Raw genomic sequence first — 19,975 nt, 5'->3', positions numbered from 1 at the left:
GTTTTTTAATCAGTGCTAGAGGAAACACAGAAAAACTGGAAATGTACTTGCACATCTGTGGATATGTCCTGTCATCCAGAACTTCTGGGTACAGGTTCATAAAAACATAAAGGACACACATTTCCTGTAGGTTACATTGATGGGAAGCATGCTTCATGAAATTTCACGCACAGACACTCCAGTTTATACTAATTACTACACATATCAATTGCTCAATACTGGAAACCATCACAAATAATTTAATATACATGGACATACAAGCTCTGGGTTCAATTCAAAACAGCAAGTTAAAAATCCATTCTTGCAAGACAGTATAATGTTCACATTCTATTAAGGGCCAATCATATTAATTCATAATCTATCAGATAATATATGCTTATTAATGAAAATATATTGTTTATTTTTGATTACCACAATGTAAACATTGGTAGAAAATGAGTGATCAGGTGAAAAGGTAGAAGATAGTAATTTTGTGTGTTGAAAATCTGTTTCTTATAAAAAAATATTTTTTAAACAAAAAAATTGGTTATTTCATTCTGCCCCCCCCCAAAAGCTCATTTCACACACAGGAGTATACAGGTACATCTCAATCATTCTGCTATCTATAATTTAAAAAAAAAAAATCCTTCAGAAGTATTCTGCAAAGTATCAGTGTCAGCACAGAGAGGAGTGTAATTTTCACAAATGCCACCTCAGCACTGCTTGTACCAATGACCATTCACAGCTTTAGAGGGGGAAGGGAGCAGATTATCTTAAAGGGCTAGTAACCCTCCAAGAGAAGTTTAGAATTGTAATGCACCCTGTATATTGAAGGGTTCTAGAGGAAAGATCTGATGATAGCAATCTACTTGTCTGCCACTGAATGAAGCAAGTTTCATACTGGTTTGCCAGGGATTTTACACTTGTTGATGGGCTAATACAAACTGTCGGTAAGCATCAGCAAGGCCTGAAAGAGAGTAGCAGTTCCTGATCTGCAGTACTCTACTGAAAAGCTATCCAACAATGCCTGATTACACACAGACATAAACCATTCCCTTTAAACCATGCACCATAGACACAAGGTACTAAGCTTCAAAAACCAACACCATTTGGACTGAGCAAGAATAGCAATATATTGCATTTGTCAAACTACCATTTAATATAAGGGGGGGAAAGATGTGGCAGCTAAACACTACACTGTTACACTAGTTGGGCAGGCAAAGTGGTCAGGCATTTACTGAGAACTATAGCAGAAAGAAGTTGTGTATTATCAGTTAATTCAACAAGGGGACAATAGTTGTCCATGCACCACTTTGGCAACAGTTCCCCAGAGCCACTACATTCAATCCTGGATACCATCACCACCATTAAGATTTTAAAATAGAGAAAGCATTAAAGACAATTCTATATTATTATTATTATTATTATTATTATTTAATTGATTTCTATACCGCCCTTCCAAAAATGGCTCTGGGCGGTTTACACAGAGAATTAACAAACAAATAAGATGGAACCCTGTCCCCAAAGGGCTCACAATCTAAAAAGAAACATAAGATAGACACCAGCAACAGTCACTGGAGGTACTGTGCTGGGGTTGGATAGGGCCAGTTACTCTCCCCCTGCTAAATAAAGAGAATCACCACGTTAAAAGGTGCCTCTTTGCCAAGTTAGCAGGCAAGAATGTTGCCTTGCAAGGTATGCAAGAATGTAAGCATACCTTTATACAGATATTGCAGGAAGAAATAATACTGATATTCACTGAGGACATGTTATAACACTATATATAAAAATGCACATGTACCCCAAACTAGAAGACGCTGACAAAGAGTAGCAAGGGATTAGGAGTTCATTCCCCACCCCCACCCATGTTAGGTATGTAGCACACACAGTGAGATAGATCAGGGTTCGGAACCTGTGACCCATTTTTCTCCAGGTGTCTATTAGGTATGGCCACATGTGGTCTGTGGAAGATCTTTGCCATAATGAAATTAGATTGCTTCCAGTGAGCCAGAATAAACTTCTTGTAAATATCTACCCTGAGTACTTTCCCATGCTAATTTTTACTGGAGTTCTAAGAAAATAATATTTTATAAATGGGGTGGGGGTCCATGGGTAACACTTGAGGATCTTAAGGGGGTTCCACAGGTTAAGAAGCCCTGGGATAGATGAATTCAAGCCTATTAATAACATATAGTGTAAAGGCTAGAACACTGGACTAAGATCGGGGAGACCCGAGTTCAAATCCTTATTTAACCATGCTAGTCACTGGGGGACCCTGGGCCAGTCACTTATCTCTCAGCCTAACTCACTTCACAAGGTGTTTGGGGGGACAGTGTTCCTTCTAACAGGGCAGGGATTCCCAGATGTTGTTGACTATAACTCCCAGTACCCCCAGAAGCAACTGCCTTTGCTTGGGGATGATAGGAATTGTAGTCAACAGCATCTGGGAATCCTTGTTAGAGGGAACACTGTGTGGGGATAAACATAACTATGTACACTGCTCTGGGCTCCTTAGGAGGAAGAGCAGGATAGAAATGCAAAAAATATATCTGAAATATATCTGATTGAAAATCAAGACTATATAGGTCTAAGCCCATATTAAGAACTTAAACCTTGAAAATGGTTTGGCTTGAGTGAAAAGATGCTGAGATATCTCCCAATCAAAACCCATGGTGACATTCAAAAAGCCAAGACCAATCAATTCTACACAAGTTTAACCATGCTTTCAACACAGTAGTGAGTCCATTCACATCAAAGCACCACCTACAGCCACAAACATATGCAAGACTTTGCAATATCAGGGACAAGATTTCTTACACACATCTAGCACTATTTTTTTATTATTATTACTCTATACACACCCTTGCTCAACAACATCCAGCCAAAGAACTTCAAAAGCACAGCAGGGCCTCTCTCTCTGTATGGACATCAACAATACTTTGTGGATGAACCCATTTCAAATAATTGACTCAAAGCACTGGTGTGCTAAACAGAATTGCTGGCCAAGTTCATCTTAAAGATACGGGTAGTGAACAACAACAACGCCCCCCCCCAAAAAAGAGTGAGGTTTTCAAGAATTCTACAGGCATGTGTGCTATGAATGATTCAAGATTCCTGGCTCGAGTAGCTCAACTTGCAATAATCTCTGGAAAAGCGCCCATACAAACTTGAGAACAGCGGGCAGCCCACAGAAAGTTACAGCTCGTCCTTCCCATCACAGGCCAATTCTGTTTGTGTGGGATTTGGCGTTTGACTATAGGTGCGAAGCCCACATAAGAGATGCTGTCCTCGGTTTTCGGCAGGGTCATCGTCGCCCCTTTCTCACCCCCCCCCCAATTCTCAACCTGTGGGGAAGGGGGCGCGACCGGGCCAGGAGGCTGGAGGGCCCCCTTCGCCATCAGCCCCAGGAGAATGAATGTTGCTTGTGGCCTTGCTCCAAAGTCGGCGAGAGAAGAGCATATCTGCCGAACCCACCCCCGTCCGTTTCCTCTGGTTCCTCCAGGTTAAAAGCTTGGGACGTGCCCGGCCTGGAGGCGGATGGAGCAAACGGAGCCTCCTCCTTCCACGGCCCGTCGAAGGAGCAGGAACAACCTGGCCAGGAAAAGTTGGTGCAAAGTTTTGCGGCTGAGTCGGGAGGGGGAGGAGATCCGGCTGGTGCGCGCCTGTGACACGTAGCCCGATCGGTCCCCCCTCCCCCGTCCTCTCTCCAGACAGAGCCGGGTGCTGCTAAGCGTGCTCGGGGCGCTCGGATCAGCCTCGTTGTAACGGAGGACGCGGGTGGGGAATGGGAGGGAAAGACGAGCGCTACGGGGTGGGGTGGGGGGGGCAGCTTGGCAGGGGAGGACGCAGAAGGGCAGCCAGCGCCGGCGCCTCCTCTCTGCCTCCACGTCGGCAACCAGCGCGATCCCCGCCCCCACTTTCTCTCCCAGCCACCGACCAGGCTCCGCTGCGCGCCCCGCAATCCCCATCCCTCTGGCGATCGCGCGCCCTATGGATCCTCCCGGGGCGGCCCGATCGCCCGCCCGCGGCCCTGGTACGTGGCACTCACTCCGGCCCGTGCCTGCTCAGCTCGCTGTGCTGGAGAAGCCCCGAAGCGCTCCCTGGAAAGCTGCGAGGCACCTTCTCGTCTGCTATATGGGGGCGAGGCTGCCAATCCCGAGCTCACACGTCAGAAGAGCCGGGCCCCTTCCTTTCCTTTCCCGGGAAGGCCCGGCCCCAGCAAGCAAGCCGCCAGCCAGCCACCGACCGCAGGGCTTGGAGAGGGCAGAAAGAGCGCTTACCACCGAGTCCCGCTAGCCCTGCTTCCTAGCCGCGCACCGAAGCACGAGCAGCCCCGCGATCGACTGCGGCTCCTTCCCAGCCGGCAAGCAGGTCAGGGCAAGTTCTCCCCCACGGACTTAAAAGGGACGGCAAAGGTTCCTTTCCAGGGCAAAACGGCCCGAGCATGTGCGTGCTTACCCGGTAGTAAGCCTGATGCGGTTCTCTGCACCCTGTCTTGGAAGTCAGCGGCGTGGCACGCCAGAGGACGGCTGCTTCCGTAGGGTCTGGCCACAACCCTCAACTCGCTGACTAGAAACCCATACAGCTCGAGGGGGCTTACTTCTGAGTAAACATGCTGGAGCAGATTGCACTGTAAGAGTCACAAACATACAATGTCCAGTTTAAGCCGGACCTCTTGAGATTTTCTCCAGGGTAAAATACTTCTCCTAGAATCCCAAATCACTCGCAGCAGGCAGAAACCTAGACAGCTATTCTGGAATGCCTTGTCAGCACAACCCAGCCAATTGTATGGGACGCACCAGAAAGCCATATTTCACAGGCTGCCTCCATATATGTAGTAAGCAGAAAGTGTTCCTGAGATGATGCCTATCTTCAACATTGGACTCTGTTTTAAGCAGTCACCTCGAATTTTCAAGCATGAACTTCCTTCTGTCAGCAACTGAATAAGAAAGCTACAATAATTGAAGAGCCACATTCTAAAAATAACCTAAAATTATTCTGACTTCCAAAAAGATAGGTTCTGTCTTCAGCAGCTGACAATTGTTTACTCTCTCTTCAGATAGCCTGTTAAATATATGAGAACTGTCAGCATACCTGCTCTCACAGCATCACCTTTTCTTCAAACCAGATTCCAAATTGAAGAACCAAGTTCTTCAGGAGTTCTGAAGATTTACTTCCTAGGATTTAATGCCAATGACCTTTATCCTCTTTGTAGCTCTTACAGATTTAATTTTTTTTTAGTGTTTACAAGCTATTTTATTATGTTTGTTGTATACTGTATGGTAAAAAACAAACAGTGGTCCTATCCCTGCCACTGCTCTAAGGTATCAATTATAACTATGTTAAGAAGAAAGAGAAAGGGATGGATAGGACCGAGGTTACAGAAGAAGAAGAAGAAATTCTGTAAAGGACATACTGCCAAATATCCAGGGCTTTCCCCCCAAAATTTGTCTGCATACTTCTTGATACATAGATACTTGTGGTATGTAGAGCTGAATGAGAACTCCAGATGCAGTCTTACCAGGGCCAAGCTGAGCATTACCATTTCTCTGATCAGAGACATGATGTTCTCTGATCAGAGACATGAAACAGCCTAAAAATGACTTTGGCCTTTTGTGGCATTATATCACACTGCTGACTCGTCCTTAGCTGTTCATATAGGCTTGTTCATTAAAGTTCCTATATCTTTCTCCAGCATGTCCCTGCTTAGTCATTTCTTCTCCCCTTGTGCATTTGGTTCTTTCCTTCATGAAATATTCTATCGCTATGTTACTCAGTTTTAACCTAATTCTCAATCCCTCCCAGTTTTATATCATGTGGAGATTTGATAAGCATGCTATCTACTCTTTCTACCCAAGCCTTGCTGTGAAGATACTGGGACATCATCAGGCCCAGCTTCAACTCAAAATACCATTGGATACTGATCCATTTGTTATCTTTCTATCTATATTCTGTCTATATATTTCTCTTAGGTGTACCCGTCCCTAATCCCATGTGTGGCAGCTCTCGCAAGAGTTCATGAGCAAGCTGCTGGCAGGGAAAGAGGGAAGCAATGCTGCTGGAAGCGAGGCAGGAAACAAAACCGGAGGGTGGGGCAAAACGGCGGTGGCAGGTGGGGGAAGAAAGTAGCAGGAGGGAGGGCTGGGGAAGAAAGCAGTGGCGGCAGGCGGGGGAAACTAGAGGCTCAGATGCTTTGTGCCCAGCTAGTTAACTTTATTTTTACTAGTCAGCATTTCTTAAAACATGAATGTGGAACTGGAGTTGCAAATCTTAAGCCGACTTAGTAGGAAGTAGATCCAGTTGAGTTCACTGGGACTTTTAAGTAAACATGTTTACAATCATACTGCATATCAAAAGCTGCACAAATCATACATGTCAGCAACATTTTCTTTGTTCATCAGATGTAGCACTACAAGAATACTGGGAGAGAGCACAATGAAACAATCCAGATGTAATTATAGTCAAATAGCATTATGATTGGGGGCAAGGAACCCACAACTGAACACTAATAATGATTTATTGTCATCAGCCTTCCCTGTTCACTCACGTTCACAGCTTTCATACACAGGTGTCCAGCAGCAGGTACAAACAAAGGTTTGTCCCTATGGCCTGTCCCACAATTTAACACTGGCTTACATGAAGCAAGAAAGCAGCCTAACAGAACTTCCCAACGGGTGCAACAGCGAAGCAGCACTTTTGCCCTCCCATTCACCAGGAAGCCCTCTGTGCCAAGGTTGCACAGCCCTTGGGGGCATATTTTTGGGTGGCACAGAGAGCTTCCTGGAGAATGGGAGAGCAGACAAAATTGCTACTTCCTCACTGCATTGGTGCAGTGAGTTGGGAAGTTTTGTTAGGCTGCTCTCTCCCTGCACTGGTGCATCCTTGCTTTGTATGTCAGCCACTGTCCTATAGTATCCAGTTTTTCCTCTAGGAATGAGTATTTCATTTTGTTATGTAGAATTTACATAATTTAATTATCCTAAAAACACATTTCTCCTCTTCCATGTGGCTGGACAAAGTCTAAGTAGTTGGACAACCTTGGCAGAATTCCCAAAGATAACATTTGAATGTTAACCTGAATTATATTTCAATATACAGTCAACCCAAGAGATGCTCAAAATCATACCATTTTCCATTCGAGTACTGATATCTTAATGCTAAACCACCACAATAAGAGTGGTTCTGAACTTGCATTTTATTTATAAAAGATTTTTACCCCACAGGTTCAAGGCAGTTTATATAAAATCCAGAGAAGAAACAATCCATAAAACCAAGCAAAAAGCAAAAAGCAAGAAAGTCAAAAGGTGCATAAAATCATTTTTCCAATAAAGCAGAGGTAAGCATTAGCACATTGCAATCAATTTCCAAAGGCTTGCCTAAATAGCCAAGTTTTGAACATCCTTCTAAGGGCAAGCAATGAGGTTACCAAACATGTTTTCAGTGGTAGGGAGTTCCATAGAATGGCAGGGCCAACAGAGGAAGCCCAATGCACTTACCCACCAACTGAACTGTGGGGGATGGGCTGTGCAAGAGGGCCTCCCTAAATTATTTTATTGGGCAGGCAGTGGGAGGAGGAGGTCTTATCACTCATTTTGGTACGGATTCATACAATTCTTTGAGAACATAAGAAGGGCCCTGTTGGATCAGATCAAAAGGTCCATCTAGTCCAGCAACCCGTTTCACACAGTGGGCATCTAGATACTTCTGAGAAGCCCAGAAGTGGCATATGTAGGCCAACTGCCTTCTGCTGTTGCTTCATAAGAACAGAGATGCTGCTAATTCTGTACTACTTGCTCTCTCACTCCTAAGAGCATAAGAATAGCTCTGCTGGATCAGGCCCAAGGCCCATCTAGTCCAGCATCCTGTTTCACACAGTAGCCCACCAGATGCTGCTGGAAGCCTACAGGCAGGAGTTGAGGGCATGCCCTCTCTCCTGCTGTTACTCCCCCGCAACAGGTACTTAGAAGCATCCTGCCTTTGAGGCTGGAGGTGGCCTATAACCCTCCGACTAGTAGCTGTTGATAGACCTCTCCTCCATGGAGTTATCCAAACCCCTCTTAAAGCCATCCAGGTTGTTGACTGTCACCACATCTTGTGGCAGAGAATTCCACAAATTGATTATGCGTTGTGTGAAAAAGTACCTCCATTTTTTGGTCCTGGATTTCCTGGCAATCAATTTCATGGGATGACCCCTGGTTCTAGCGTGATGTGAGAGGGAGAAGAATTTCTCTCTGTCCACTTTCTCCACACCATGCATGATTTTAAACACCACTATCATGTCTCCCCACAATCGTCTTTTTTTCTAAACTAAACAGCCCCAGTTGTTGTAGCCTTGCCTCATAAGAAAGGTGCTCTAGGCCCTTGATCATCTTGGTTGCCCTCTTCTGCACCTTTTCCAGTTCTACAATGTCCTTTTTAAGATGTGGTGACCAGAATTGTACACACTACTCCAGGTGTGGCCACACCATCATTTTTATATGGGCATTATAATATTAGCAGTTTTATTTTCAGTCCCCTTCCTAATGATCCCTAGCATGGAATTGGCCTTTTTCACAGCTGCCGCACATTGAGTTGACACTTTCAACGAGCTGTCCACCATGACCCCAAGATCCTTCTCGTGGTCAGTCACCGACAGCTCAGATCCCATCCACATATACTTGAAGTTGGGGGTTTTTGTCCCAATGTGCACCACTGTACACTTGCCAGCACTGAACCACATTTGCCATTTTGTCTCCCACTCCCCTAGTTTGGAGAGATCCTTTTGGAGCTCCTCGCAATCCGTTTTGGATTTCACTACCCAAAAGAGTTTGGTATCATCTGCAAATTTGGCCACCTCACTGCTTAGCCCTATTTCTAGATCATTTATGAATAGATTAAAAAGCACCGGTCCCAGTACAAATTCCTAGGGGACCCCTCTTCTTACTTCCCTCCATTGTGAAAACTGTCCATTTATACCTACCCTCTGTTTCCTGTCCTTCAACCAGTTAGCAATCCACACACGTACGTGTCCCCTTATTCCATGAATGCTAAGTTTTCTCAGGAATGCTAAGTTTTCTTTGATGAGGAACTTTGTCAGAAGCTTTTTGTAAGTCCAGGTATACTATGTCAATTGGATCACCTTTATCCACACACTTGTTAACACTCTCAAAGAACACCAAAAGGTTTGTGAGGCAAGATTTACCTTTGCAGAAGCCATGCTGGCTCACTCCCAGCAGAGCCTGTTCTTCTATGTGCTTTACAAATTTAGCCTTGAGGAGAGCAAGTTGATCCTCTCTCCCCACATATGATCAGTGGCCCATAGCTGGGTGGGCGGATTGCCCGCACAGATGAGTGGCGGCTTCACTTGGGCCTCCTGCACCCAGCTGCAGCTTGTCCAGCAGCTCTGGGTGTAAGGTGAAGGGAAGCGCTGTCGCACAGCACCCCACCCCAGGAATGTACCGTGCAAATGTGTGGTACATTCCTGGGGTCCCCCCTCCCTTCTCCCCCACTCCCCAAGTGTGTCTGCCGCAGCTAAACGGGGTTAATGGTGCGCTCACTCCATTAACCTCGTTTAAGAGGGAGGATATTTAGGCAGACTTGCTGCCGGGAGTTGCATGACTCCTGTTGCTGCACATGAGCAGCAGAAACCGGGCTGGGCTCCCTTAGCCTGGTTTCTGCTGCTCGTGTGAATCGCCTTACAATATAATAGGCTATAAATCTTGCCCTCTGTGCCCTTACGGGAACACCTCTGACTTTTAAATAGGCACTTGACTTTCTTCAAAATCTGCAATAAGAAATGTCACTGAATGTGCCCCCGAGCTCATGCTGGAGAAGAAGAAAAATATCTAAGACTCCATTCTGTTGTTTCTGCTCCTAAGGTATAAAGTTCTGTTTGCGTGAACCTGTCACGGCATGCTTTCAACAGGAATTAGTTTCAATAAGGGGGAGGACATCCCGTCATAACTTGTGCCTCCTCCACACTTCAAAACCAGACATAATCCTGTAGGAGAAGAAAAAGAAGACATTTCAGGGGAGGCAAGAGGTCTATCTTAACCTTCTTACCTGCCCTTTTGGTGCAGTAATTTCAGGAGTTCTGGCTTGCCAGAGTTCACTCCATTTTTCTCCTCACAGGAAAGGTGCTTTATTGTATGCTCTTGTCATTTTCTGATGTTCAAAATGACACACAACATTGAAAGAGACAGGACAGCTTTCATGTGGGTACAACAGGACTTTAGTGAGCAGGGTTAGAAGGGTCATGCCAACCTTTTAGCAGGGACAGCATAAGTGGGAAAAGCAAACCTGGACTACAAAAAGCAAATTTTGTGATGAGGGGTTCTGGTCAAGGTAAAGTGGCAGACTAGCTGTCACAATGCACTTAGCTCATTAAAAAAAAGTGTGTGTGTTTTTAATGCAGCCAGTATAAAGAACATAAAACACTATCATTTTATTCAATACCCTAGAGAGAAACTATTTTCTATTACTAAATTATCAGGGTCCAGGGTTAACCCTCAAGTTTATGAAAAGAAGGATGCCCACCCTAATCAAATTCTTCTCAGCAACACAGATTGCCAGAAAAAGCATCCTAATGTACTCTAGCACAGGAGAACTTGCATCATAGATGGTGGAAAAGTTAATCTTCCATAGCACATTAACCTTCAGGAAATCATTATCATTACTTACATCAATCACTAGCATGTCTACTTTGTTGTCTATAACATCTTGTTGCAGTACCTTAAGTTTAAGAAGGATGCAATTTAAATAATTCTAAATAAAAGTGAACAATGCAAACCAATCTAAGCCAAATATGGAGAATAATTCTTCTTGAATGGCACACAGGCCAGTTTTTCCACTAAGCTGGTTGTCTATGTGCAGGACATGTACTGCCCCACAGCTCTTGCTATCAGGTTATCAAACCTTGTCTGACAAGATCATCTTCAAGAGCTTAGAAACATCGACATGAACCAAATCATCTGCAAGAACAGTTTTTTGCATTCATTCCAGGTTTTCATAAGGATTAAACTTGCCAAGAGATTGGTCTAATTAAGCCATATGCTCCAACAAGGTTACTTTATTTGAAGGTGATGTCCAAAATGCCATACATGATGTCTGTGAAAATTCATCATGACTGGATGTGCCTACAGTATAGACTCTATACCATACAGCTGTGGTTCCCAACAATGGCAAATGCAGTTCAGTGTAAGTAAGTGTAAAGTGATGCACATTGGGGCAAAAAACAAACCACAGTTCATATACAATGATGGGGTCTGAGCTATCAGTGACTGACCAGAAGAGGGTTCTTGGGGTTGTGGTAGACCAATCATTAAAAATGTCAACTAAGTTATGAAAAAGGCAAATTCCATGCTCAGGATCATTAAGAAGGGAATTGAAAATAAAACTGCTAATATCATAATGCCCTTATACAGATCTATGGTACTCCACATTTGGAGTCCTGTGTACAGTTCTGGTCACTGTATCTCAAAAGGGACATTGCAGTCCTGGAAAAGTGCAGAAGAGGGCAACCAAGATGATCAGAGGTCTAGAGCTCCTTCCTTATGATGCAAGGCCACAACATCTGGGGCTTTTTCGTTTAGAAAAAAAGACAACTAAGGGGAAACAAGATAGAGGTCTATAAAATCATGCATGGTGTGGAGAAAGCTGAGAGAGAGAATTTTATCTCCTCTCACAACAATAGAACCAAGGGTCATCCAATGAAACTGACTGCCAGGAAATGTAGGACCAATAAATGGAAGCACTTTTTCACACAGCACATAATTAATCTATAGAATTATCTGCCACAGGAGGTGGTGGTGGCCACCAGCTTAGATGGCTTTAAAGGGAGCTTAGACAAAATCATGGAGGACAGGTCTATCAATGGCCACAGGCTACCTCCAGACTCAGAGACAGGATGCCTTTGAGAACAACATCAGGAGAGGGGGCATGCCTTCATCTTTTGCCTGTGGGGTTCCCAGAGGCTTCTGGTGGGCCACTATGTAGAACAGAATGCTGGACTACATAGGCCTTGCGCATGATATGCAAGAACAGCCCTGTTGGAACAGTGGGCATTAGTACCCCTAGGGGTACTTGAAGGGCTCCCAGGGGGTACTCAGAGCCCTCCTGTCTCCCCATGCTGAAGTTGTCTATATGCTGAAGCTCAGAGTATCCCTCCCCTCAGCCTGACTGACAGGCTTCAGAAAATTAGCACTGAGTACTCCCACTGCAACGTGTCCCATTAATTTCAATTAGACTACTTATGAATAACTTAGTGTGGATATGAGCCAGGGACCTTAGTAGCCTGTCACCCTAACTGTAACACTTAAATTTGTGTTTTAATGTATATATGTGTATGGAAATGAAAGGAAAGATTGTGCTATCAAGTTGGTGTTGACTTCTGGCAACCACAGAGCCATGTGTTTTTCTTGATAGAATACAGGAGGGGTTTACCATTGCCTCCTCCCGCGATATGTGTATATACACACAAATTTAAATGTTAGTTATAAGACTGGCTACTCCAATTACTGGCTTATATCCAGATTAAGTTACTCATAAGCACTGAAATTAATAGGACAAGTAAACTTGTCCAATTAATTTCAGTGGCAGCACTCATGAGTAACTTTGTCTAGATCAGGGATTCTCAAACTTGGGTCCTCAGGTGTTATTGGACTTCAGCTCCCATAATCCCCAGCCTCAGTGGCCTTTGGTTGGGGATTATGGGAGTTGAAGTCCAATAACACCTGAGGACCCAAGTTTGAGAATCACTGGTCTAGATGTAAGCCAGTGACTGGAGTATCCTGCCGCATAACAGACATTTAAATTTGTGTGTGCATACACATACACGCTCTATGAGGTACCTGAGCTGAAAGGGTACACTTGTTTAAAAAGGTTGGGAACCCCTGCCATACAGCAGAGACAGGATGGATGACTATTCCAAATTTTAGGCTTCGGTCAAATTCACTTGCCAGTTGTCTGGGACAAGGATCTCTGTTCCTCTGGCACATAGGACACTCACAAGCACACAGATTCTCAATCTAGAACTTTCATTTGTACTACAGTTTAAAGAACTAAACAACAGGAGTTTCTTTTGAGCAGTGAGAGAAACATCCATTTGCCATACTCCAGCACAAATGAGGGAAGATCCCACCTCTCTTCCAAGCCCTCTGCTCTATCTGGAGGCTCAGGAGAGGGAAGGGATATGACAGTGACCACAAATAATGGCTGGCTCACCGGGTGTGATAGGTCTTTCAAAAGAAATCTACAGTGCTATTGCAAGAAGGGCCCACTGGCTCACATATGCCCAATTGGACAACTGATCATTTTGGGCTGTGTGTATCTCCCAAACAACCTTCTCTATGTAGCTGATAGAGCCAAATATTTAACTTCTGGCTATCTGGCACTAAGTTCCTGTATTAAAGAAATCTCTGATAAGGTATGTCACACCTAAGCAACTTGCACAGTAAAGCTACTCCAATATGCATGTCAAAGGAAATAAAGTGTTCCAAATAGGGTAACTGAGAACTGGATCAGCCATTAAACTGATTTTATCTACGCAATTTTAATACAGAATGGTTCCTTAATTTGAAAACTGATGATTAGCAATATATGCTTGAGCGATACACATTGCTTGAAAACAGTTGAGAACTATGAGTGATAAAACAAGTGTTGGGGGCGGGGATGGAATCTTATTTCTATCAGTCTTCTGCAAAAGGTGATAAGAGAACAAGCTACCATGAATCCAACTGATTAGAAATATTGAATAGTTTACAAAACCACAGTTTACTATGAAGCTGACCACATTAGATAAACCTTTTTTTAAAGTTATGTCAGATACACAACAATTGCATTACTGATAGCTTAATTGCATAGTGTTTACTCAGAAGTTCCACCAGTATTAATGGGACATGCAATTTAGACTGCAGCAGCAAAAGTATAACACTCCATCACTGCAGTTCAAATATGTTTTGAGCTAGAATAAACTGAGAGGAAAGGGCAGCATGAGAAGCACAGTGAGTCTTTTGTGGGAGCTTATACAGCCAGACCTGTGATGAGGATCTTATATTCTTGCATCATCATTATTTATAAAGCATCTAAAGTTTTCTAGTTGCTGCATACAAATTTTAAAAAGCTACACAGCCACTGTTCCCTCTAAGGTGCGTGTGCACGCTCACAAGTTTTCTGATGTCCGCTCAGTTAATTTTAGATCCCACTCAGGTTGAATTAGGAAGGCCCCACTCTGAATGCATGTGCGCACACAGTGCCTTGATACTGCCGCCCAAAACAAAACACATTCTGCACAGAGATGAAAAAAATTAAGGGACCACTGTACGCAGCTCCCGTTTGCAGGCTCACAATACAAAAGACACATGTTAGATCCTCTTGATAAACAGCTAATTGTAGCTCAAATTGCAATGGGTTGTGTCAATAGACCTGGCCATGTTATAAGTAAAAGTGGAGTCCACCTGCCTCGGACAGTAGCTTGTAAAGAAATTCACATACTCTCTCTCATGTACCTTCCAGCCAGGAAAGAAGTAAGGAGCCACTGCAGCTTCTGTTCTCCCAGTGAGAGGATCAGGCCACAAAGGAACTGATAATCTAAATTTTGACAGTGGGGGAGCCAGCAAAGGGGAAGGGGCAATGAGAGAAGCAAGGATAACAAAGAGATGAATGTGCACAAATGCAGTTACACACTTCAGTATCATTTCAGCAGGGAAGGATATCAGGGGATTAGAAAAATCCATGGGAGAACAAATATACCAACGTCTACTAGTCTTGATAGCGACCGTGTTTCCCCGAAAATAAGACAGTGTCTTATATTAATTTTAGCCCCCAAAAATGCACTAGGGCAATTAGCGGTATATCAGAAATTACTGCTAGGTCTTACTTTCGGGGTAGGTCTTACTTTCGGGGAAACAGGGTATATACTACTTTGAAGTTTAGAGGCAATATGCCTCTGAATACCACTTGCAGGGGAGCAATGGCAAGAAAAGGGGCATGCCTTCATACCTGCTTGTGGGTTCCTTCCTAAAGGCATCTGGGGAGGTGCTGGTTATTTTACCCTTAAAGGCTGTAACTGTTTGGGTCCTGGATATCTGAAGGATCGCCTGCTCCCAAGGGTTTCTGCCCACCAAGGTCACTGGAGGAGGCTTTGCTCTGTGTGCTAATATTGAGGGAGGCTCAACTGTTGTGCACACAGGACAGGGCCTTCTCTGTTGTTGCCCCCAGGCTCTGCAATGCTCTCTCACCGGGTGTCCATTCTCCAGTATCTGTCACTGCTTTTTAAAAAAAACTGAAAATTTTTATTTGTTTAGGTTTTTACCCCTAGAGGTTGCCAGTCTCTCCTTTCCAGCCATTCTGTTTTTGTTTTACGGCTGTTGCTTTTTGGTGTTTTTATGGGTTGTGTCAATAATTAATTTAAATATTTGTATGTGATTTTATGGAATTTTATTGTATTAACTTTTGTAAACCACCTTGTGATAAATTTTATGAAAGGTAGTATATACATTGAATAAATAAATAAAATCTGGTGGGTCACTGTGGAAACTGGATTCTGGATTAAATTAGGTTTATTGCTTTGGGCAGGAGTTGGTCATTGTGGCTGGGGATGATGAGCATTGAAGTCCAACACCAATAAGCCTCATTTAATCCAGTAGGAATTTCTTTGAATAAACATACATAGGATCAGGCTGTATATCTTACTGAACTCACCAAAAAGAAAGAGAATTCCCAATGCTCCAAAATGCCTTTTCCCCTGCTTTTGCAAAGAAACAATCTTTTCAGTGATCTTTCTGCTATGGCCGCAGAATTACTTTCCTAGCTGGTATAGCCCAGGGGTCCCCAATCTTGGGTCCCCAGATGACAGGCCTCATAACATGGGATTCCCAACTCTGGGTCCCCAGATATTGTTAAACTACAACTCTTATTATCCCCATTCACAGTAGCCAATGTGGCTATGAATGAAGAGAGTTGTAGTCCAACAACATTTAGGGACCTGAGGTTGGGAATGCCAATAAGCCAATTCAGACCTCATCGGTACATACTTAAAACTAGGGTTGCTTTATCTCAGTGCTGAATGTCATCTATCTTTCCGTTGCTCATTCAATTTAGAAAACAAGTTTTATAACTCCTCACAACAGGTTTGAAATCTCACCATCCTGAACAATGTCTTCATAGGTCTACCTTAGTTTATTCCAGTTCCAAATCATTTATAAATATGTTGAACACCTGTCCAATTACAGAACACTGGCACTTCCCACTGTTTTGTCCTTTAATCATACTATTTCTACCATCTGCTAATTAGTTATGATCGCCAAAGATAAACACTGTAATGAGTCTTATTTCGTAAGAAAACTAAAGAGAGAAGACAGCCAATGTGGTGCAGTGGTTAGAGTGTTAGACCTGGGGTGACCAGAGTTCAAATCCCCATTCAGCCATGAAACTCACTGGGTGATTCTGGGCCAGTCACATATCTCTCAGCCTAACCTACCGCACAGGGTTGTTGTGACGACAAACATAACCATGTTCACCGCTTTGGCTCCTTGGAGGAAGAGTGGGAATAAATAAGTAAATAGAACTGTCAATACATGTATAATTTTAAAAATATAAAACCTGTAATGCATAAAACATTGGGAATCCAGAACAATGCTTGCCATTAGAACTTGCCAATAGCGAAAAACCACACAAAACTTCTATGTGTTGGACTTCCGGCGAATATGGTGTCTCAAAGAGAGGCACCAGACTAGCTCTCCTGGTGTCTTGGCTCCTATTCAGCCTAATTATCTCCCATCAACTTAATGGAGATCGGATTGCAATGCAGGGCTTGGTTCTTTTTCCTCGGGGGGGGGGGTAGTTTGGGGAGATCTCCTTGGATGAACTCCCGGAATAAACCTTTCTGCTCAGGCAACTGGCTGATTGGGAAAGGCGAAACATCAAAGCTGAGGAAGAGACAACCTCACCACCTATCTACTTTAATCTTTCCTAATTAATCTCTGAGAGGACTACAGTTGGAAGTATGCAAGATCTTTGGTATTTTTAATATGCTTTCTGAACCTTTTACTGACTTTCCTAGACGCAATTACGGAATGATTTACAGCGTTAAGAGGAGGGCTTGTGGAGGAGAATGTTGTCCGTTGAGATTGCCACTTGGATGTTTTTTCTTCTTCCTTTTTGTCGCAGAGCCTACAGTTTATATTTTTTATCAGCCCAGCCTTCAGCTAGAAGACTGTAACTTCTGCCTTGAACTTGGACTTTTTCTACTATACTGGTATCTCAACGTTGACAAATTTACAGCATCAAGAAGGCTGGTGGAGGAGAATGTTGTCTGCTTGGATGTCTCTCTTCTTCTTTTCCATTGCAGAGCCCACAGCTTATATCTTTACCAGCTCAGCTTCCAGCTAGAAGATTGTAACTTCTACTTTGAACTCGGACTCCCCGCCCCCCGCCCACTGGTATCTCTGCGTTGACAAGATATTTTATGGCTGGTAATTAAACTTAATGTTTTGTGTTTCACTCTTCAGAATCCTTTTGAGATCTTTTTTTACAAGGAGAGGATACTCTTTATTCTATTTTGGACTCTGAGAATCATGATTCAGCAATGCACGTTTTTGAAATTCAACATCAGAAAGTGGACAGAATAAATTGGAATGAAAAGGGAGACTCAAGACTTTTCACATTTTCCCATGCGTAAGCTTTTGCATGGAGCAAGTTCCGGCATATTATGTCTTTGGCAGAATACCTTATCTCTAGGCCAAGAATGCTCTCAAAAATTTTCAAGTTAACCCCTTATTGACTTTTGGGTCTCTCTCTATTGTTTTGTTTTTGATGCAGCATAAGAAATACCTTAGAAACAAATAATATGTTTTCCCCCCTTTTCTTTTCTTTTAAAAGTATATATAATGGGATCCCTGATTTCCTTAGATTTGCTTTAAGATACAAATTTATTTTTAAAAAGGTATTGAAGTAACCAGGTTGAAACCATAAGGATTTTTTTAAAAAAATCCTTTCTTCTTGTATTCCCTGTGGTGTTTTCTCCAAAAATATAACAGAGCTTAGGGAAACCAGTTTAAACATTTTTACATGCAAACACTCATATATATCATGACTGTTGCTGCAACGTTGTTTTGAATTTGGAATTAGTCTCTGCTCATTGAAGAATTGTTTTTACATTCCCTGTTATGTAACTGCTTTTATCAAAAATTTATAAGATTGGAAATAGGATTTGATGGTATTGTATAAGATTGTGGTCAAGAAAATCTTAGTTGGTATTTAAAATGATGAGAGAGTCCCCAGCTAGTTACTTTATTTTATTAGTCATCCTGCCCCTTTCTATTAACTATCTTTCACCTTCTGTATTTTGTTTTTGCACACCTGGCTTTGGATACCAGTCAAGAATATATGTTACATTGTTATATAATTGGCGTGTAAGTGCTGGGAACTCCATCATAGCTCTGTGCTATTGGAAAGAAAAACTTACATCCAAATATTATGTTTCTGTGAAGTCGGCATCTTCTCTCTCTATGAGCAATCTTTTCTTTACCATTCTGATATTTAGATACTTTGGGGAGTTAGAAGAGTGGTTCATAATCATTTTACCAACCCCTTTATATACTAGATAGATAGATATCCTTTTATACACTGGACTCCAGACTTATTTTGACCTTTTGGTTTTAATGAGATCTTTACAGTTGAGAGTTGAAATGTTTTCTTTGCATTATTACGTTGTCATAGACTTTTTTGTGGAGTAGTGTCACCTAGGGAGGAGAGCCAAATACGAAGTGATAATAGATATACGTGAAGATATACGTGAAGATTCAGTGTTGAGCGTTACATTTTGGCAGATTCTTGCTCTGCTTTGAGGGACCCTTCTAAGTACTTTGATGGAGATATTAAAATATATATTTTCATATTATTATAAAAAATAATATTATTTATCATTTTTATATTATTACTTTGGAGTTCCTATCTAGAACTCATGGCTTTTAGATATCTGTATAGAACTAATAGCTTTTACAAGTCAGGTAATAACTAATCGTCTCTTCATTTTTTGCTTATATAACATAACACTGAAATCCAATCTAGGAATCCCCCCCCCATACTTTTTTATTTGACATCATAGGCCTACTGAATTTACAGTTCCTTTTAGGAGAAGCTGTCCACTGTTCTTGTATCAGTAGGTATGGATCTGGAAAGGATTTTTAAAAATAATCTTCCAGGTTTTTTCATGGATGTTAGATTGTATCCATCTAGTAGGGATATAACTGGTATCATCTAGTTGTTTTTTTTCTTTTGTTTGGAATTATGTGCTAATCAGAAGAACCAGGATGGGAAAGACCAGAAAGAGACCTGTGCATTTAGAACTTTATTTTGAGAAAGCTTCTGGACAATTTTTATATAGGCTTTTGGATTAAAAGAATAATAATATTTATGTAGGGAAACCATATTTACTGAAGTCATGGATTTCAGTGAGTTACATTCATGAAGGTTCTACTTTTTGCAGGGTTTTAATTTTTCTTTCTATTTTCTCTCCTGGCTAATCATAAGCTTTTATTGATATAATAGTAATTAATAATATGTTTATTAATATCTTTTGAGTTTGTAGGTACGGGATGGGACCCCTGTAGTGGAAGTTTTGCTCTGCCTGAATTGACCTTAATACTCATGTATATGTTCCTGCCTTGTTCCTTTTTGTTGTTGCTTGTTTCGGCTCTCCCCTCTGTACTTTGTTTAACTGTTAGATTCGTAATTTTACTGATGGTAAGACTGAGTCCTATGTTAACATTTCCTATTCTATAATTATATATACACACACATATATAAATATATACAATTACCATTTGTATCTTCATATAGAGTTTTGTTTACGCTGGATAAGCTGCTGTGTGTAATTATGTATACTCTCAGAGATGTAACCTTTTCCATTTTTTTTACTTAAACTTCAATAAACGTACTATAAATTGGGGGGGGGAGAACTTGCCAATAGCAACATCACAATAACTGCTCTAGTAATTTCAAAGCAACTTGCAACCTT

General features: G+C 42.3%; 1 protein-coding gene across 6 annotated transcripts in view; it reads right to left on the bottom strand.

The window, feature by feature from the left end:
- HDLBP (high density lipoprotein binding protein) overlaps positions 1-19,975 on the bottom strand; it is an 82,163-nt gene that overhangs the window by 61,322 nt on the left and 866 nt on the right. The window contains exon 1 of one of the 6 annotated variants that reach the window (XM_053304351.1): positions 4,028-4,116. The exons of 3 other annotated variants lie outside the window; for them this stretch is intronic. The gene's annotated coding sequence lies outside the window, so the exon portion shown is untranslated. Of the gene's footprint in view, positions 1-3,453; positions 3,474-4,027; positions 4,117-19,975 lie in introns of those variants that run through there. 2 more of the 6 variants (XM_053304353.1, XM_053304354.1) reach the window with 2 other exon arrangements.

This window comes from Hemicordylus capensis, chromosome 3 (genome assembly GCF_027244095.1).
Source record: "Hemicordylus capensis ecotype Gifberg chromosome 3, rHemCap1.1.pri, whole genome shotgun sequence".
NCBI classification, from domain to species: Eukaryota; Metazoa; Chordata; class Lepidosauria; order Squamata; family Cordylidae; genus Hemicordylus; species Hemicordylus capensis.
Note: the sequence above shows the minus strand (reverse complement) of the source record. Positions and strands in the feature narration are given on the sequence as shown.